The sequence below is a fragment of the Tamandua tetradactyla genome, chromosome 16, assembly GCF_023851605.1.
Source record: "Tamandua tetradactyla isolate mTamTet1 chromosome 16, mTamTet1.pri, whole genome shotgun sequence".
NCBI classification, from domain to species: Eukaryota; Metazoa; Chordata; class Mammalia; order Pilosa; family Myrmecophagidae; genus Tamandua; species Tamandua tetradactyla.
Genome location: NC_135342.1, coordinates 3,736,041 through 3,754,474, shown reverse-complemented (window position 1 = coordinate 3,754,474; position 18,434 = coordinate 3,736,041). Strand labels below are relative to the sequence as shown.

Below are 18,434 nucleotides of genomic sequence, written 5' to 3'. Positions count from 1 at the left end.
TGTTTCAAAGAGTGAAGAGAATGAAAAAATGCCCAAAAGGACATTATTGGGGCAATTGAAAAAAATGGAATATAGACTGCATGCTTTATATCAATGTTAAATTTCTTGAACTTGATAACTGAAATTAATGAGGTTAAACAAGTTAATATCTTCATTCTTAGGAAATACACATGGAAGTCTCAAGAGTTCAAGGAGCATGGTATATGCAATCTACTCTCAAATGTTTATAGACTATATATAGATATATGAAAAATAGATGATAGACAGCTAGAATAATATAAGAAATGTGGCAAAATGCTTTCATTTAGATAATCTGGGTATGTGGGTAGGAGGTATATTGCAGTTCTCTGTATATACTATATAGAGCATGTCTTTATTATTTTAAAACTGTTTTATAAGTTTGAAATTATTTCAAAAAAAAGTTTTTTAGAAACAGAAGAGAAGATAATGAAATATAAGTTACAGGAAGAGCACCAGGTAGGGAGAATGTTTTCCCCAAACTCTAACAAAATGTGCTAGATAAATATTCATAAGTCTTTGCTCACCAATGAAAGTATGGACACAAAGGTTAATGAATACCACACAATGGGAATATGAAAACATTCGTAACTGAATGAAACTAATGCAAAACGTATCAGAACATATGGAATAAAGTAAAAAAAGTTATTAGATGAAAATGTTAACTTTAAAATGATTACACTAGAAAAGAGGAAAGGCTGAAAATCTGTTTTTTAGATCTGGATCTCAAGTAGATGTAGGATAAGATCAAAATATAACAGATTAGAAGAAAGAGGAATAATGCAAATAGAAATAACAAATAGAAAAGAGGAAATAATAAAGATGGGGCTGAAACAAAAAGAAAACCATTAGTACAGAAAACTGTATAGAAAAAAATAAATAAAACCAAGGTAGTTCATTGAAAAAATGCAACAAAACTTATAAATGTCTCAATATCCGATCTCGATACAAACACAGAAGATAGAAAGTACCAATAACAGTAATGATATAAGTGACATGAGCAGGGATCCTACAGACATTATAAGGAAAATAAGCGATTATAAGGAAATTAAATGTTACATATTTTATAAATTAAACATTTTAAGGAAAATAAATTTTCTCAGAACCACCTTCTCGGCATTCTGGAAATTTCAAGAACTCATATGGAAGGGACAAATTCCTTGAAAAACACAAATTAAAAAACTGACATGCCCTTCCATACCACCCAGAGAAGTGTCCATATGATGTTGTCCTGGTTTCCTGTTATAACTGAATGAGAAAATTTCACAGTATCCAGAGGCCTTGGTCTCCTGCAGATGAAGAAGATTCCCTCAAATTTCTTTCAGGAGGAACACCCTTAGATGGTACCAACCTTGACTTCCAAATGGAATATTACATCTCCAAAAGGAAAAATTAGAGCACCTATGTCATAAGTCTGAAGAGGACCTGTGAGAAGCTTCTGCTTGTGGCTTCTGCAATTGTTGCCATTGAAAACCTGGTGATGTTGGTATCATATCCTCCAAGAATACCAGACAATGGGCTGTGTTGAGGATTTCTGCTGCCATGGAAGCTATCCCTATTGCCTGGGGCTTTACTCCTGGAACCTTCACTAACCAGATCCAGGCAGACTTTGCAGGCTACATCTTCTTGTGGTCACTGATCCCAGGGATCACCATTAGTCTCTCACAAAGTCTCGATTGCTCTGTGTAACACAGATTCTGTTCTGTGCTATGTGGACTTTGGCATCTCATGCAACAACAAAGGAGCTCACTCAGTGGGTCTGAGGTGGAGGATGCCGGCCTGGGAAACTTTTCACATGCCTGGCACCATCTCCCAGCATCATCCATGGGAGGTCACGCTTGGTCTCTACATCTATGGAGATCCTGAAGATATAGTAAAGGTAAAACAGACTTCTGATTAAAAGGCTGTGATCGAGGAGGAATTTCAGGAGAAAAGACTGCTCCAACTCCTGAATTTACTGCTATTCAACCTGAGGTCACAGACTGATCTGAAGTCATGCAGGTGGCGTCTATACCTGTAGCAAAGTTTCCTACTATGAGACTGGAGTGTTTGCTTGCAACTGAAGCCTGGCCTATAGCTCCCACTACTTAGACCACCAAATGAGCAACCACGGAGTGGTCTTAAGCTGTTATTCCACACACCCTTAATCAGTAAATAGAAATAATGTTGAGAGAAAAAAATATCAGTTTCTATTAAAAGGTAAAAAATAAACTGATGTGGGAGAGCACACACATAAAATGGCAGAATAGAAAGTTTTACAGATCATTTCCTTCATGATAAAAGTGAATGATCTGAAAAAAGAGATTAGAAATTACAAGGTAGTAACCCAGAAACCAGAATGGACATCTACAATAACTACAGGCATGCTAAAACAAACAAACAAACAAACAACAATTAAAAAAAAAACACACAAGAGGATACCCAGTGTTCAGCTTTTGTGCATGAAAGAGTGAATCAGTGATTAGTCCCCATTCTTGTCCTGTTGCAGTGACTGTAGAAATGAGATGTGGATTCCAGGAGTGGGCACTGTGGCCAGGATCCACCGAAGAAACTTCATCCTTCAAGATGTGGTGTTGAAGGTCAAGATAGACCAAGATAGGAATCTGTGAAGGACCACAAGACCTTGACCTTGGTTCTGTCCTTGACAGTAACTGCTTCCAACTTCCCACTAGCAACTGCCAAGAGAATCTGAGAGGCAGTAAATCTTTTCTTGAGAATCTTGTTAGCCTTTGCTTCTATTTTATTTTTCTGGATATCTTTCCTTCATTTATTTATTTATTCATTTATTTGTTTGTTTATTTTTCTTGTTCTTGGTCTGATGGGCTAAGGAGTGGGAGAACTAGATTTCCAGAGTTACCACAGCATAACATTCAGAATGTTAAAGTCTCAACAGGAAATTAATAAATAAACAAGGAGACAGGAAAGTATGGTCCACCCACAGGGGAAAAAAATAGCTGGACAGAACTATTTCAGAGGGAGCTCAATATCTGGAATTACTAATCAAAGATCTTAGGTCAACTTTTTCAAGTAAGATTAATAAACTAAAAGGAAAACATGGACAAAGATCTAAAAGAAATCATGAAAATAATGTCAATGTTAATAATGAAATTATGAAGAAACACGTGGAAATTCTGGAGCTGAAAAGTGCAACAACTGAACTGAAAAAATCAATAAAGAGATTCACCAGGTTGGGGGAGACAGAGAAAAGGTTCACTGAATGTGAATTTAAGGCAATTGAAATTGTGTAGTCTGAAGAGCAGAAAGTAAAAAGAATGAAAAAAAAGGAACAGAGACTGATAAAACTGTGGGATACCATCAATCATACCAATATACCCACTATAGGAGTCCCAGAAGGAGAAACAAGAAATAAAGGGGCAGAAAAAAAACTATTCAAAGAAATAATGACTAAAAACTTCCCAAACCTAATGCAAGATATAAGTGTACAAATTCAAGAGGTTCCACAAATTCCCACCAGGATGAATTCAAAACAATCTACACTAAAACACATTAATCAAAATGTGATTGATGAGGACAAAGACAGAATCTTGAAAACAGCAAAAAAAAGAAATGACAAATCACATACAAGGATCTGTAATAAGATCAACATATAATTTTTCATTAGAAACTATGGCGTCCTGATGAATTGAGAGAATATTTAAAGTGAGGAGAGAGGAAAAGAGCATCCAAGAGCAATACATCCAGCAAAACAATCCTTCAAAAATCAAAGTTATTAAGACATTTCTGAATAAACAAAAGCTGAAGGAGTTCATTACCACTAGAGTGATTTAAATACTAAAAGGAGTTATTAAAGTTGAAAGGAAAGTACAGAGTAAATCAAAGCTATATGAAGAAATAAATATCTCTGGTAGAGGTAACTATATGGGTAAATATAATTGTCAGTGTTACTGCATTTTTCATTTGTACAGTTGTCTTTACATTCTTGTATGGCTTAAAATTCAAAGGCATAAAAACAAGCACAAATCCTTGTCACTGGGTACACAATTATAATTTATGGCAAGAATAACATAAAGGGGAAGAATGGAGGGATACAGAAACAGAGTATATCACGGCTATTGGAGATAAGTTAGTAATCAGTATAAACTAAATTGCAATAGATTTAGGGTGTGAAGTGTAATTCTCATGTATGGTGGCTTGGAGTTATGTGCCCCAGAAAAACATGTCTTAATCTTAATCCATTCCTATTGGTGTGAACTTCTTGTAAATTGGATCTTTTGATGCTGTCAGTCCAGTTAAGGTGTGCCCAATGACTCATGCTCATACTTAATCCTATCACTGGAGTCTGTATAGAGATGGCCATAAATAAAGAATCATTGGGGAGGAGCTAGAAACTCGAAGTCAGTGGGACCCAGAGCAGGAAGAATGCTACCATCTGCATCGCCATGCGATGGAAAAGTCAAGGCCCCATCCTCACTGGCTGCACACCAGGAAGCCACAGTCTTCAAGGAGAAAACATAACTTTGCCATTGCCTTGATTTTGTACTTCTCCTAGCTTCAAAACTGTGATAAAATAAATCTCATTTTTAAAGCAATATGATGAAAGCAATGCAGCATCCATCAACAGATGAATGGATAAACAAAACGTGGTATATGCTTGCAACTGAATATTATTCAGCTATAAAAAGGAATTAAGTTATGATACATGCTGCAACATGGATAAACCTTGAAGAGTCCATGTTTAATGAAACAAGCCAGTCACAGAAAAATAAGTGTTGTATGATCTCGCTTATAGGAAGTATCTAGAAGAAGTAAACCTCATTGATTCAGATAATACTTCATAGGTTACCAGGGACAGGGGTGGTGGCAGGAAGGAGTTATTAATTAATGGGTACAGAGTCTCTGTTTGAGATAATGAAAATTTTGGAGTAATGGATGTTGGTGATAGAAGCACATATTGTGAAAGTAGTTAATTAAACATTGGGCCATAAACACAATGAAAGATAACCATAAGCTAACACAATCACGATCAAAGACTGAACACTTTTCTCCTAAGACTGGTTGTACGGCAAGGATGTCCACTTTCACCAATGGCATTTTTTTTTAAACATGGGCAGTCACCAGGAATCCAACCCAGGTCTCTGGCATGGCAGGCGAGAACTCTACCTGCTGAGCCACCACGGCCCGTCCTCACCAATGGTATTTAATATTGTACTGGAGATCTGACCATTGAATGAGAAAAGAAAACAATTTTTAACATATAGATCAGAAAGAGAGAAGGAAAACCTTTTATTTGCAGACGTGATTGTGCATGTAGAAATTCCTAAGGAATCTTTGCACAGGCTACTAGATCTACTAAATGAGTTTAGCAAGGTCACAGAATACAAGGTCAAAACAAAAATTAATTGTATTCCTATATATTGGCAATTTAAAATTAGAGATTGAAAGTAAAATGCAATATCATTTACAACAGACCGAAAAACATATGTTTAGATATATGTGCAAGATATATTCAAACATTTTAAAAATATTGCTTGAAATTTTTAAAATATTACTTGAAAAATTAAAGAAAATTTAAATAGATATTTTAACAAAGGTGCAATATTATTAAAATTTCAACTTTCCCAAATTGATCTAAAGACTCAATTCAAACTCAGGAAAATTCCAACAGGAATTTTGCAAAACTAGTAAGCATTTCTAATGACTTAGAAAGGCAAAAACAATTTTGTAAAACAAGAATAAATTTTGAGGACTTATGCAACATGATTTTAAGACCTACTATAAAGATACAGCAATCAAGGCCTAAAGGTAAAAATATAGATCAGTAGAATAAACTAGAAAGCTTACAACTATGTCATAAAAGGTAGATTTGACACAACAGGGTAATTCAGTGGTTAAAAAATATTCTTTTCAACAATTGGTGATAGAACACTAGATGTCAATTATGAAAAAATTGAATCTCAAAATTAATTTTTAAGTAACTATAAACCTAAATATAAAGAACACATCTATAAGACTTCTAAAAGAAAACACAGGAGAAAATGTTTATGATTTGGGGATATGCAAAAAATACCTATAAAATACAAAAGCACAAAATATTAAAAGAAATAATGGATGAATTTCACGTCTTCAGAATTGAAAGTTTTTGCTTTTCAAAATATCTTTTAAGTAAATGAAACAACAGGCCACAAACTGCAAGACAATATTCACAATCCATATATATCAAAGGATTTATATACAAAATTTGAAAATAATTCTTCATCTAGTGAAAAGAAAACAACAAAGCCAATAAAAGATATGGGCATCTATAAAGAATCAATGTGTACATGAAAAATTGCTCAACATTATTAATAACCAGGAAGTGCAGACTAAAACCACAATGAGAGAGTACCACATACACACTCGAGTGGCTGACATGCAAAACACTGACAATGCCAGTGATTAGCAGAATTATTGAGCAATTGAAAGTTAAACATTCACTTCCCATAAAAAAGTCAAATTTATCCAGAGAAACAGAATCCCCAGGTATATAGAGATAAAGATGAGACATATTATAAGGAATTGACTCATGTGACAAAGGGACTGCCAATTCTGAACTCTGTAAGGCAGGCTGCTGCTGTAAACTCTGCTAAAGATACTATGAAGTCCTGAGTCCGAATTCCCCAGGGGAACCTGGCCGGGCGGACATTCCTACAAGAGTTTATGTTGAAGTCCTGAGCAGACATTCTTCTGGTCTCTGGCACCCTTAGTTCTTACTGCTAAGATTGGAGAAGACCCACCCACAACTGATGGGAGGAGACTCACCCACATTTTGGAGCATAAACTCCTTAGAGTCAATTGATTCCTGATGCTAATCCCAACTATGAAAAGCTCTAGAGCAAAAATTGTGCCCGAGTTTGACCACACAACTGGACACCATAACTAGCCGAACAGACACAAAATAGTGTGCTAAGTGAAATTAATTAAATTAAGAGAGTACTTATTTTATTATCTGATTTAAAGGTCTAGAAATGACAACTATAACTTGCAGTTCCTGAAAGCAGGTCAGAGGTTGTCTGAACTGGTGGCTGGGAGAGGTTGGACTAGATTGTGGCATGTAGAGGATTTAGGAATAAAGGGAATGTTCTCTAGCTTGATTGTGATGGTGGTAGAGATTGTTCAAACTCACCAAAATGTACATCCATAATGGGTGCATTTTATTGTATATAATTTATACCTCAATGAAATTGATTTTAAGAAAGGGAAGGATAACAAAGATTAAGAGACTTAAAGACTTACAGAAATGCAGTGCTTGGACTTTGGATTCTGATTCAAACATATCAAATAGGTAAAGAGAATTTTAAGACAATGTGGAAAATTACACATAAATGGGATAGTGTATGAAATTAAGAGATTAGGAATATTGTGGTGTTATACTGCTAGTATGGGCAAAATAAGTCTTATCTTTCAGTGACATTAAAAATTCTACAGATTACCAGGAAAAGAAGAAAAAAAACTGTGGGGGTAGAGGAAGCAAGAAAACAAAATGGCCAAAATATTGTTGGTTACTGAATAAGTGATGCAAGTTCATTGAGTATGGACATTCATTGAACTAGTCTCTTAATTGTAATATGTTTTGAAATTTTCCATCACACAAAACATAAAAACAATTTAAATACATTCTTCTACCAAATTGGTGATTCCTGCTTCTTTTATTGAACCCTAACAATACACTGTCTAGAAATCAATATGGTGTAAATATTCCCAAACGCCAGCCTGCTTAATAGATAGTAAGACAATCTACCCAGATTTCATTAAATGTTTGATGGCAGACAAGTGTTTCTTGAATTTATCTTTTTAACATCATCAGATCACACATGTACTGCATATGGATAATAAGGAAAAATTTAATGTGTCAGCTTCTAGATCTGTTATAACAAATTACCAAAAACTTGGTGGCTAAAAACCACAGAAATTGGCAGGCCACAGTGGCTCAGCGGCAAGAACACTTGCCTGTCATGCCAGAGGACCGGGTTTGATTCCTGGTGCCTGCCCATGTAAAAAAAAAAAAAAAAAAAACACAGAAATTTATTCTCTCACACTGTCCTGGAGGCTGGAAGTCTACAACCAAGAGGTCAGAAGAGCCAAGCCCCCTCTGGGTAAAATTTTTAAGGAACCATCAAACTGTTTTCCACAGTGGCTATACCAATTGACAATCCCACCAGCAATGCATGAGGATTCCAATTTCTCCATATTTCCACCAAAATGTTTTGTGTTCCTCTTTTTAAATTATAGTTATTCTAACAGGTGTGAATTGTTATCTTATTGTGGTTTTGGTTTGCATTTCCCGATGCATAGTGATGCTGAATGTCTTTTCATGCGCTTATTAGCCATTTGCGTATCTTCTTTGAAGGAATACCTATTTTTTCATTGTCTTTTTGCTTTTGAGTTATAGGAGTTATTATTATATTCTGGATAGTAAACCTTTATCAGGTATATGATTTGCAACTATTTTATCCCATCCTGGCGGGGTGTCTTCTCACTCTCTTGGTAGTGTCCCTTGATGCACAAAAGTTTCTAAAGATGACAAAGTTAAATTTATCTATTGTTTTTTCTACTGCTCATGAATTTTGCAATTTCTATTGCTCATATTTTTAAAAACATTGCCAAATACAAGGTTATGAAGATATTCCCCTACTTGTCTTCTAAGTTTTATAGTTGTAGCTCTTAAATTTAGGCCTTTGATCCATTTTGAGCTTGTATTTGTATATGGTAAAGGTAAAGGTACAACTTAATTCTTATCCATTTTTTCCTCAGCACCATTTGTTGAAAAGATAGCTCTTTCCTCAGTGAACAGTTCCCCAATTTAATTGACCATAGATGGGAGACTATATTTCTGGGCTTTCAAATCTGTTCCATTGATCTTTGTCTGTCTTTTTGCCAGTACCTCACTGTCTTGCTACTGTGTGTTTTTAATAAGTTTTGTTATTAAAAAGTTCAGTTTCAACTTTGTTCTTCATTTTCAAGATTATTTTCACTATTTTGGGTTCCTTTATTTCCAATTATAAGGAAAGTTGATTTAAGATCAGCTTGTCAGTTTCTGCAGTTAAAGCAAGAACAACAGCTGAGATTTCAGTAGGGATCGCGTCAAATCTGTAGATGGGGTGTCTTCCCATTTGTTTAGGCTTTCTTTCATTTCTTTCAACAATGTTTTACAGTTTCACTGTACAAGTTTTCCACTTCTTTTGTTAAACTTATTCCTAAGTGTCATTTTTTGATGCTCTTGTATATGTATTTTTTTATTTTGTTTTCATATTGTTCATTGCTAGTGTATAAAAATACAATTGATTTTTTGTATATTGATCATGAATCTTGAAATTTCCTAAACTCATTTGCTGGTTCTAATGGTTTTAAGCGGATTCCTTAGGGTTTTTAATACAGAGTGTGATGCCATCTGAAAGTAGTTTTTTGTTTGTTTTTTAATATTTTTATTGGCAAATCTTCACACATGTACATGCCATACATGAAGTACAATCAATGGCTCATGATGTCATCATATAGTTGTGTATTCACCACCATTATTACTAGCTTCTGGTTTCTGAAGGAAGACCTTTCCGATGAGGGCTTCCTATTAAAAACAGTCTCCCTTCGAGAAACCATACACATACACACACTCACACACACACATGCACGTGTACACAGGCTCTCACACAGATCTCACACTCACGCACACACATCCCCTCACATATGCGTGCACTTACACACTCACATGTACACGCTGTTCATACCTGATCTAGGGTAGGTCACTATGATGATGTCATCATCTCTCACCAAAAACTCATCCCGGGCAGAGCACAGAGCCTCCTCACTGTTGAAAAAAGAATTCAACTTTATCCCTTCAGGTCAGAATGGCCCAGACATCTTGACATACTCCCTTTCTTCAGCCAAGCTTCCAGGATGGGCAGATCTGAGTCCTGACTTGGAGGGGCTGGCCCTTTTAAACCAGTTGGAGAAGGAGTCAGAGGAGCCCAGCGGCCAGTGCAGACTGAGGCTCTGTCCTTGGCAGCTCTGGAAGAAAGGTCTGACTCAAGAGCAGGAATTTAGGTGTGTGAAGCTAGGCAGAGTCAAGGAGACCCCTTTAGACATGGAAAAACCCTGACAGATTGTTTAGGAAGGAGATATCCATACCAGTAAACAGGAAAGGGGCAAGGACAAGGCAGACCAGCTAAGGGTACAAGGGGCTGAGGGGTTCCCTCAGGCCTCTCTGTGTGATAGTTAGATTCAGTTGTCAACTTGGCCAGGTGAGCATACCTAGTCTTGTTGCTGCGGCCATAAGCCAACAGTATGTGAACCTCATCTGTTGCCAATTACATCTGCAGTCAACTAGGAGGCGTGTCTGCTGCAATGAGTGATGTTTGACTTAATTGGCTGGTGCTTAAATGAGAGAACGCAATGTAGCACAGCCTAAGCAGCTCAGCGTACCTCATCTCAGCACTAGCAGCTCAGCCCAGGCCTTTGGAGATGCAGAAAGAAGTCACCCCGGGGAAAGCTGTCGGAACCCAGGGGCTTGGAGAGAAGACCAGCAGAGACCATCTTGTGCCTTCCACGTAAGAAAGAACCTCAGTGGAAAATTAGCTGCCTTTCCTCTGAAGAACAAAAAAATAAATCCCCTTTTATTAAAAGCCAATCCGTCTCTGGTGTGTTGCATTCTGGCAGCTAGCAAACTAGAACACTCTGCAAGTCAGGGGTCCTGGAAGAGTTTCACAGGCTCCCTTCCCTTCTCAGGATCCCCATTGCCCCTTCGCCAGGCTCCCATGGGTGCCTGTAAGATGTTTCTGAAGCAAGAGGAGGAAATAAGACCAAAATGGCTCGCTGTTATTTCACATAAAAAGGTGTCTTGGGAACTCTGGCTTTAGCCCTGGCATGCAGAGCTGCAACGTTCCCACTTTCCCACGAGACAGACCTGGAACAATGTCCAACTCATCTCTGGACATAGTTTTGGAACTCACTGGAGAGCTGGACTTGCAGAAAAACCAACTATCCTGAAATCTGAGGAGACACTGGGATGGGAAGGAGGTGGGTGTGTGTGTGAGACCACCTGGGGTAGACACACCTGGACCCCTGTGTGAAGAGAGAGCGAACAATAACTCTGCTAACCACTTTTATCCAGGGGGTGATGAAGGAGGCCAAGCAAGCTAAGCTGACGTACCAGTCATCCTTTGCGGTGGCAATGGAGGCCTTTCCCTGTGCAAAGAAGGGAACTGTGGCAGGTCAAGGCCAGCAGTAGAGAGTCTGCTGATGGTCACCAAGTGGCCCAGATCTTGCACAAACATCCTGCTTCTGCCTCCTGGCTGGTGTCTGTCTAGGACATTCTGCCCTTCGTCGCCCCGCGCTCCCCCCACCCCCAGCCCCTTTGCCTCACCCCTGCTGCCCTTCAACAGGCAAACAAGCCGCCTCCACGACCCCGCATTTCAAGCAGAACGCTCTTTGCTGCTAGGTCACGTGCATGCTGCTTTTGCTCAGTAAAACCTACATTAGTATTATTTAACAGCAAAGTCTTCATATGTTTTCTCTTTTGGAAAATAAGAACTTCCATCCCCATGTCTCCAGCCGGTTAAAGCAAGAGGGGTTAAGCCAGAACACAGCCTAATGGATGAAGGCAGAGTTCAGACTGGCGGGGTAGTGTGGAAACACCGGGGCTGCATTAGATGGCGAGGCCACCTCCTGTTCCAGGCTCTGACTCCACAAGCCCCACCAGATACTCTAAGTTCTCAGAGAGCCGGCCAGGTGCTTGGTGTGGTACAGACCTGGGGGACAGGAACAGCAGCGGTGTAGAAGGGACATCTGAATCAAAATCTAAGTTTCGAAGGTACAGGCAGAGACTCAGGTGAAGGACTCCAGCACCCCTTGTTCAGACAGTGCAGCCTGGTGCCAGCTCCCTTCCAGAACAGCCCTTCTTTTCCCATCTGGCATTGTGTAAACCAGCCTAGCATCTTCTTTCTCACCCTGCAAGCCACAGCTCCTTACATCCGAGATTTCCACGTTGTTTGGAAGCCTCTTTACGGCCAGCCTCTTATTATGCCAATACCCTGCTATACCAGTTTGACAGTTTATTTCTTTCATATGAAACAAGTTTCTTTAGTTTTTCATATTAAACTTCCTCTGTTTAAAACACTAGGTAGTTTCTACCTCCTAACTGGATTCCTTCCCAAGCGCAAAACTACAGGCAACCTCTAAAAGACGCTTTCCCAGGGGGTTACGGTGGCTCCACGTCTTTGCCTTGGTTGTTTCTTAAAGCCCTCGAGTCAGCCTGGGAATTCCTAAATACCAACTGCCTGCGGTATTATTTGAACTTCAGAAATGGTACAGTCCTCCTGTCCAGGCGTCCTCGCTTCAAGAGGATTGAGCCTTCCCCCTGGCCTTGGAGGGGCTCACAATTAATGGGGACGCTATCTCCAGGCTGGGGGGGCCTTTGCTCTAATCGCTTCCAAAATTGTGGAGAGCCGCCTCCCGGGTCAGGCCTAGTGGACGCGCTGCAGCCTGCTCTAGAGTTCCCCCCGCCCATCGAGTGAGCCAGGATGGCGCCCACATCCTGCTTCCGCTTATGACACATACACCCGCCAACCCAATCCTCCAATCACCCTTGTAGACGTGGCGATAGCCTATTGGGCTTGAATCATGTATATAAGATGTTACCCGGAAGGAGCGGGTGGAGACGACCCACAGGGAGCCGTGCCTGACGGCCGCATAGAGGTCACTCCCCCGCGGGGTATCCTGTCCCGCGCGGAACCTGTAACAGAGAATGCAAGCTTAACTCCAGTAAAGGTCTGTGCTCACAACCGTTGCGTGCCTCGAACCCGTGTTCGTCACTTAAGTTGGTTTGCCTGCGTCTGTCTCTTTCTCCCCTCCTGTTCCCTTCGCTGGCCGGGGATCAGAAGCCAACGAGACGGCTGCGGACAAGTGGTGGCCCGTACGGGGAACCCTTCTGCTGCCTTTCCCCGAGCTGGTGAGGACGTGCTTCTTGAGTTCGCGGCGGACCTCCCGCGCTTGATCACCGCGAGAGGGTGAGTGCTTCCGGCTACGTGAGAGTTAAGGGCCGCGGGTTTTCAGGTAGCCCCGGTGACTCGGAAGAGCTCTCCGAGTGATTAAAGTACAGTGCCGACTGCAAGCATGGGGCAGTCAGGAAGTTCACCTTTGTTAGCTCCCTTAAAGACCCTTTTGAAGCAGCGGGGTATCTCGGTTAAGAAGAGTTCCCTCCTGCGGTTCCTTGACGATATTGCTGCTTTTGCCCCTTGGTTCGCCCATTCCGGTAGCCTCAGTTTGCCTTCTTGGTTAAAACTTGGTAATGACATAGATCGGGCGCGCCGGACGGGCCTATGCATGGACCCTATCCTGGTCCCTATCTGGGAAACCGTCCGTGCTTGTCTTGAGGCAGAAGCTGCTACGGGCCTCAGTCCGTTCCCTGCCCTGCTACAGGCACGGCACGCGCTTCAGGAAACTCGGTCGGCTTCGTCCGCGGACGGCTCCTGTGAAAGTGAGCCGCCCACTTGTAAGCCGCCAGAGTCTGGTGCTAGTTCAGACACCTCTGACTCAGAGTCAGATGGTGATGAGACCGAGGGTGCAGACGCGCCTCCGCTGATCGTTTGGGGGAGGCCCCCTGTCTCACCCACGCAGCCTTCCGCCCTGCCAGCGCCTGCTGCAGGGGCGCGGCGGCTTCCGGTGAATGGTTTTGGTGATCTCGCCAAAAACCCTCACCACGGGCTCCCTCTGGTGGCCGAATCAGGTAATTACAGTGGCCCTCCTTTGCGAGACCCGGAACCCCCTACAGGCTGGTCAGGGGAGGGGCAGTTACGGCCGTGCCCCCCGCCCGAGTGGAGCAGGCGCTCAGCAGCGCTACTCTGAAAAGAATAAACCCCAGTGAGCCTTTTGAAGCCTGCGTGCTGCCGACAGAGTTACAGCCCACGGCAGTGCTATGGCAGCAAGAACCATTACTCTGGGTTCACCCTGGAGTTTCCCCAAAAAAGGTCCTAGAGCACTATCCTACAGCTGTTGCAGATCTGGCCTTAGAATCAATTAAAAGGGCCATACAACATTTCGGCCAGCAACCTGAAAACCTCAGAGTACCTTACTCTTCCCAGCAACTTGAGATACTCACTGGGTGCATAGATCAATGGGCCATCCTCCGGTGTACATTTCTAGGAAGCATTAACAATCAATTCCCAAAAGCCCCCCTTTTGCAGTTTGTTACTCGACACCCAGTAATTTTTCCTAAAGTAACTTCGCCTAAGCCACTAGTGGGCGCCCCCACCGTGTACACGGACGGCTCCAGCTCCGGTTCAGGAGCATACTATATGGAAGGGGACACTCCCAAAACAGTGCTCTTCCAACCACAAAAACCTCAGTGGGTCGAATTGCAAGTCATTATTACAGTCCTGAAAGAATTCCCTGGCCCCCTGAATATTGTTTCTGATTCCTTGTACGTCGTAAATTCTGTAAAAGTTTTAGAGACAGTAGGCATTATAAAATGTTCCTCCACATAGAGGTCTGGTCCGTTGGAAGGATGTCCTGTCAGGACAATGGCAAGGCCCTGACCCAGTGCTCAGCTGGGCCAGAGGCTCTGTTTGTGTTTTTCCCCAGGAGCCAGGACGTCAACCAGTGTGGGTTCCGGAAAGACTGGTGAGAACCGTGACATCGCCCGAGGAGGCCACGGAGCTGTTGCCTAAAAAACCAACAAGCCTTCAACCTGAACCATCAGATCAGGCCTCCAACTCTGCTGATGACGGCGGCGACTGACGAGATGGCAACGAAAACGCCAGTCACCCTCTGACTGTTTAGAAGGGGGGACCAGTTTTAATACCCCCCACTCTCCCAACAGGTGGAATCAGACCTTAAAGTGCTTGGGAAGATCAAGTTAACCCCCGTTGCCTTCGACCTTTCCGAACTGGGCGAGACTGTACAAAGTCTGTGGAACCGAGTCACCTCTTGGTTCTCTTGGCCCAATTTGACTACTTGGATTCTCGTAGCGGTGGGACTATTAATGGGCTTAGTCACTGTTAAATGTTTGTTAGAACGCTTGTTCCAGACACAGCAGCAATTACGTGTTACTACCATGTTGGCTATGTCACTCGCCCCTGGTGCTCCTGGCAACGACCGTCCTGCTACCCAGTCCTTCCCCTCACCGTATGACCCGTCCCGGCCACTCAGGGCGGGGCGCTCGAAAACAGGATCTGCTGCAAAGCCCATGGCCGTGTCCCGGGTGTAAAAGGCGGCACCAGAAGTCATAATTTTTGTCTAAAGGATGATCTCTAAGGCAGAGTCACGGTCCTGGCCAGACTAGACTCCGGCCATTGCACAGAGACATCTAGTGACACTCTCGACTCTGGTTGCCGCTCTCCTGAGCCCCGCTTAGCCCAGTTGCGAGGCGAAGCACTGCAGGGAGAGTCACGTGGTTTCCAGTTCACGGGCTCTCCGGTCTCTATATGAGGAGGCATTCTGGTTGGTGCCTAGCAAGCCTAGTCCAGACTCCCCAAAGCACCAAAACAAGTAGTGGGCTAATCAAGCTCACGGGAGCTCACTCATCAATGGAGACACTGGGTCTAAGAAAGGGTCTACGGACCAAAAATAATAAAAAAGGGGGAGATGTGGAGAGCCGCCTCCCGGGTCAGGCCTAGTGGACGCGCTGCAGCCTGCTCTAGAGTTCCCCCCGCCCATCGAGTGAGCCAGGATGGCGCCCACATCCTGCTTCCGCTTATGACACATACACCCGCCAACCCAATCCTCCAATCACCCTTGTAGACGTGGCGATAGCCTATTGGGCTTGAATCATGTATATAAGATGTTACCCGGAAGGAGCGGGTGGAGACGACCCACAGGGAGCCGTGCCTGACGGCCGCATAGAGGTCACTCCCCCGCGGGGTATCCTGTCCCGCGCGGAACCTGTAACAGAGAATGCAAGCTTAACTCCAGTAAAGGTCTGTGCTCACAACCGTTGCGTGCCTCGAACCCGTGTTCGTCACTTAAGTTGGTTTGCCTGCGTCTGTCTCTTTCTCCCCTCCTGTTCCCTTCGCCGGCCGGGGATCAGAAGCCGAACGAGACGGCTGCGGACACAAAATGACATGGCACTGAAAGTACATGCTCTGTTCCCCAGGGGCAGCCTTAACCTTGGTAAACGGCTTGCACCTATTGTTTCTCTGACGATGAGTAGCTTTTTCTAAAACATTACCTTGGGAGCAAATGTGCGCTGTTGCTAAGAGCCAACAGGTGCATTTCTCAATCTCTTCCTCTACCTACCCTGGCTACAGAGTGGGTTCTGTAGACAAGGTCTCAGCTCTGGCTTTGCCTGGAAAGTCAACTAAAGCTCTTAGTCTCTAAGAGCACTCACTTGCATGTACATTTCTGTGCGATTTTATCCATGCATACATTCATATCACCACCACCACTATCAGGGCTCAGAATTATTTCATCACCGAAAGGCGCTCCCATGCTAAGCACACCCCTCACCCACCCATTCATCACTCCTAATGCTTGGCAACCACTGATCCGTCCGTCTCTATGGCTGTGTCACTTCCAGAATGTTATATAGAGGGTTTCATACAGAAAAACGTTTTGAGATTGAATTTTGACATTCTAGATGATGACCTCGAGAACCGTCGAATTTTGTACAGCTGTCGTTCATGCCTTATTTCCGAGTAGTATTCCACATTACAGATTTATCACACTTTAGCCATTCACCTATTGATGGGCATTTGGGTTGTTTCCAGCACGGGGCCTATTGCAAATAAAGCTGTTGTGAGCATTCATATACAGGTTGTTTGGACATGTTTTTCATTTCTCCATGTCAAATACCCAGGCATATGGTTCCTAGGTTGAATAATGTATTTAATGGTATAAGAAAAAATTTAATTATCCAGAGTGGCTTTACCCTGATTATTATTTTTAATCCTTCAGGGATCTTTTCTGACACCTGTAACAATACAGCCTGTAGCCGGCTGTTCTTTTGTTGGGGCCCAGAAGCAGGCCTCTGAATGTTGGCAAAGGCACGTCAGAATAACCTTGGAGGCACGGCCTCCTGGTCTCCTGTGACACGAGGTCTGGCCTGTAGGCACCTTATCTAGTCTGGCCTTACTGTGGGGAAGTTCTCCCTCTGCAGTTTCAGGCAGGTTAGTCAATGCTCACTCTGCTCTCAAGGATGCTGACTCTGGAGCCCAAAGAGAGTTGTAGAGAAAACATTCTGGTAAGTAATAAATGGTTCCTGGGACAGGAGCTTTCAACCAAACTTTGTAGCTTTGCAGGCATGACAGGTATTAATTATAATCTTGCTTTGTTATACTCCCTAAAGCAGTTCCCATGTAAGAACACAATAAATATGTGGATGTCAGTTTATTTGGGACTCTTGCTGCTAATGAGCTTGAGACCCCTGACCCCACTTAACTAACTTCTTGTGTCTGTCATTTCTCAATCCTGCACGGTGCCCCTTCTTCTCCCATGTTCCCTAGGGAAATCCCAGCATTCTTTCATTTCAGCTAGTTGTTGGATTGTTCCATTACCTGAATTACTGAATGGTTTTCTAAGATTTATGTTTGGGATCATAGAAATAGCCCTGAGTTAGGACTTAGGTTTGTGGCTGAATATTAGCACAAGGGAGGATTAAGGAAAGGACTGTAGCCAAGGATTGGTTTGAGCTTGATGTTTGTGTGAAACATTTAAAGAACTGTGCTTCAGTCTGTGTGGTAGTGACTGGACAAAAATGGAGCTACGGGTGGAGTGAGGGTGAGACTAAAGTAATGGAGATATATACAGGTTTCAACCTAGGAGCTAATAACAGTGGAATAAGAAATGTTTAGGACTGTGACTGAGGAGGTGAAAAGGATCTGAACAAATGAAACTTAAAGGATCTTCTCAGGTCTTGTTCCTCATGACAAGATTTTATATTGAGCCCCTAAGAACTCTAAAATATAAGTCATTTGACTATCTCCCCTCACCTCAGGAGCAATCTTAGATATAAGCAGATTCAAATAACTGGAATGGGACATGATAAATATCATGTCAGAACTGCACAAGTTATTAGAAGTCCCCCACTTCTTAACTCACTCCATTAAAGAAGAGATTAAAAAGGACTGATTTTCTGAGATCACACATGCCTCACATTAAGGGGAAGTCACTCTTCACCTCACAGGGTACCCCTGTGAATTTATGGGCAGAGAAGAAAAAGATGAAGTAACATGCCAATTGAGGCAAAAAGTAAACCAGAGATGAAAGACTTGTGGTAGAAATCCCAAGTAAGGAAGGGATGTAGGACAAGTAATTCCTTTCAAGGTGTTCTTAGCAATTTCTTCTGCCATGTCTCTCTAGATAGGAGGGTGAAAGAATTGAGTTAGTGTACAAAGTCCATTGACAGAAAGAGTCATGCTATGTACTTTTTTTTTTTCAATGCATTCTAGCTCTTTATTACTTTAAATACTCTTGTGGTACAGTGTGGGAAT

General features: G+C 42.3%; 1 pseudogene; it reads right to left on the bottom strand.

The window, feature by feature from the left end:
- LOC143660033 (sulfotransferase 2A1-like) overlaps positions 1–11,285 on the bottom strand; it is a 38,650-nt pseudogene extending 27,365 nt beyond the window's left edge.
- Positions 11,286–18,434: the final 7,149 nt, after the last annotated feature.